Genomic DNA, 3313 nt, shown 5'->3' with positions numbered 1-3313 from the left:
GGAGGGGTTCAAGGCCAGGCTGGATGTGGCCTTGAGCAACCTGCTCTGGTGGGAGGTGTCCCTGCCCATGGCAGGGGGGTTGGAACTCGATGATCTTTGAGGTCCCTTCCAACCCAAACCATTCTATGATTCTAAGACCATACTGGTACTATGGATTAGTTCCCCCAAGGCCCTGCCACCTTTTACTCCCCAGCAGCACAGCTGATAATTCACAGTGATTCCTTCAAGGAGGAGGACATCTCTACAATACCAAAGGCAGGGTTTGGGGCTGTGCTGCTCTTCATCCCACCCTGGAGCACCAGCACTAGCCCTTTTGGCTAAGAATCCTGCAAAACTCCTTCTCCCTGCCCACCCCCTCCCAGCTTGGCACTAAAAAGCAAACAAACAGCTCCCTGCACTGCAGAATTTGCTGAGTCTGGCTTTCAACAGGCTGGCATCTCCCAGGGGACTGACCTGGGTGCCTGCGAGGGCACAAATTCGGACTGAAGCTTTTCCCACGGTTTGGGCGTCAGTCAAACGTCCGATCCGTGTGGATTCTCTGCTGTCTAATAAGGTCTGACAGCGTGTGTTGGCCTTTCTCACAGTCGCAGCCCTGGCAGGGTCATTCTCCACCCAGCTGTTTGTAAATGCAGGAATGGAGCTCTGTACCTCTCTCACTTTGGGATAAAACTGGCCAAAGGGTTAAAAAGTTTTTTAAAGAGAAGAATTTGGAAGAATATGCACGTGCTGATGTACAATGTGATTTCCTAAGCTCCGTTACATTAGGAAATCAAAATAATCAACCCTTTTCCCTCTAAACGTGGTAGAATTTAGAGTCGTATCGCTCCTGCTGGTACAAAAGCCCCTTTTAAACTTTTCTCTTGCAGGGAGCCACACTCCAGAACTTCAAATTCTTGCTTTATCTTCAAGCTAGAGTACAGGAGAGACAATCTTTACACTTCAGGCCCCTCTGGGAGAAAAACGTGACCCCATCCAGGACGACTCTTAAGTCAGCACGTGAGCAGTCACGGGAAGCCAGGGAGATACGTGGGTTTGGGGCACCCCTAAGGTGGAGATCGGTCAGGAAATGTGGCTCTTACATCCCCTGGGCCTTAAAAGAGTCAAGAGGCTATAAAGGTGCCCAGATATTTCTCCAAAGGGAATAAATTGGCTGTGGTGGGACTGCGCAGCCCAAACCAGGTGTTCTGAGAGCTCTGCGAAATGTGGCTCTTACATCCCCTGGGCCTTAGAAGAGTCAAGAGGCTATAAAGGTGCCCGCATATTTCTCAAAAGGGAATAAATTGGCTGTAGTGGGACTGCACAGCCCAAACCAGGTATTCTGACAGTCTGAGCCCCACGGGGGTGATTTCTGCCCCACAGCAGGGGTGGTCCCCGGGGCAGCTCTGCCTCCTGCACCCACACATGCCAGCTCTTGGCTCACACTCACCTCACCATGTCCTCGGGCTGCCCTGGGCAGGCAGGAGATGTGTATTCAGGGACAGGACGAACATGACCTTTACAATCTCAGCTCTGACAAGCGCTTCCTGTGGGGTGACAGAACAGAGATGTTTCTCCTGTAACTGCAACTTGGGCCGTAGTAGCTCAAGTGCTATCACTTCCTCAGAGCTCCAGCCCCAGGTGTGTCTTTTTCAGTCGTTCCAGTCAAATCAGAGTTTAAAAGGCTCAGGTGGCTGGTGGGAGAAAGAGGTTTTTCTAATGCAAAACACCTGACCAGCCTCCATGAATCCCGTTTCATGACCTGCCAGCCTCCTGAGGAGCCCACAAACTGGAGGAGGGATCCCAAATCCTGGGAGGGATCGGCCCGCTCTGCCAAACCAGCAAGGCTGATAGTGCAGAGTGCTTTGGAGGTGGGTGTTGAGCAACCGTTGACAGGATTTCTCCATCAAATGGTGCTTTGTGGACCCACGGGGAGCCTCGCTGTATCTCAGCCCTGACACGGGCTGACTCCTCACAGATATTCATCAGAAGAGGCTGCCTGCTCCCTAGCATCCTGCCTGGAGTCAGAATCACAGAAACCTTTAGGTTGGAGAAGATCTTTAAGATGGACTCCAACCGTTAACCCAGCACTGCCAACTCCACCACTGAACCATGTTCCTCAGCATCACATCTACGTGACTTTTAAATGCTTCCAGGGATGGCATCTCAACCACTTCCCTGGGCCTGTTCCAATGCTTGACAACCATTTCAGTGAAGATTTTTTTTCCTAATATCAATCCTAAACCTTCCCTGGTGCAACTTGAGGCCGTTTCCTCTTGTTCTATTGTCTTTTACTTGGGAGAAGAGACCGACCTCCACCTCGCTACACCCTCCTTTCAGGTAGTTGTTACTAGAGTTCTCCCTGAGGAGGAAAACAAGCTTTTCAGGTGTTTGTTTTGTGTTATACTCAGTTCCCCACTGCCCGTGCTCTCCAGGCAGAGGTCACTCCTGCTCATCCAGCACCAGAACATTAGAGCCAAAGCCCATCAGCAGCCCATTGACAGGCCCTCCCTTCAGAAAGGCCTGTTGGGTACCAAAGGGAGGTGGCACCAGCACCCAACAGGATGGTTCCTTATAGCAGCCTACCAATACCTGAAGGGAGCTACAGGACAGACAGGGAGGGACTCTTTGTCAGGAAGCCAACCACATCCTGGGCTGCATCAAGTGTGGCCAGCAGGTCACGGGAGGTGATTCTACCCCTCTGCTCTGCGCTCGTGACACCCCACCTGGAGCTCTGTGTCCAGCTCTGGAGTCCTCAGCACAGGAAGGACATGGACCTGTTGGAACGGGTCCAGCGGAGGGCCACGAAGATGATCAGAGGGATGGAGCACCTCTGCTGTGAGGACAGGCTGAGAGAGCTGGGGTTGTTCAGCCTGGAGAAGAGAAGGCTCCAGGGAGACCATAGAGCCCCTTCCAGTCCCTCAAGGGGCTCCAGGAGAGCTGGGGAGGGACTCTTGATGAGGGAGGGGAGCCCTAGGATTAGGGGTAATGGTTTTAAACTGAAAGAGGGGAGATTGAGATGAGATACTGGGAAGAACTTCTTTGCCGTGAGGGTGGTGAGAGCCTGGCCCAGGTTGCCCAGAGAAGCTGTGGCTGCCCCATCCCTGGAGGGGTTCAAGGCCAGGTTGGAGGGGGCTTTGAGCAACCTGGTGTGGTGGGAGGTGTCCCTGCCCAGGGCAGGAGGCTGAAACTGGATGATCTTTAAGGTCCCTTCCAACTCCGACCATTCCATGGTTTCCTGCCCCAACGCTCCCGCGCTGGTTCCGCTGCGGGACGGGGGCCCCGGAGCCGGCCCGGCCCGTCCCTCCCCGCGGGCAGCCGGGGCCCGGGGCACCCG

This window comes from Calidris pugnax, unplaced genomic scaffold (genome assembly GCF_001431845.1).
Source record: "Calidris pugnax isolate Ruff unplaced genomic scaffold, ASM143184v1 scaffold50, whole genome shotgun sequence".
Lineage (NCBI taxonomy): Eukaryota > Metazoa > Chordata > Aves > Charadriiformes > Scolopacidae > Calidris > Calidris pugnax.
Note: the sequence above shows the minus strand (reverse complement) of the source record.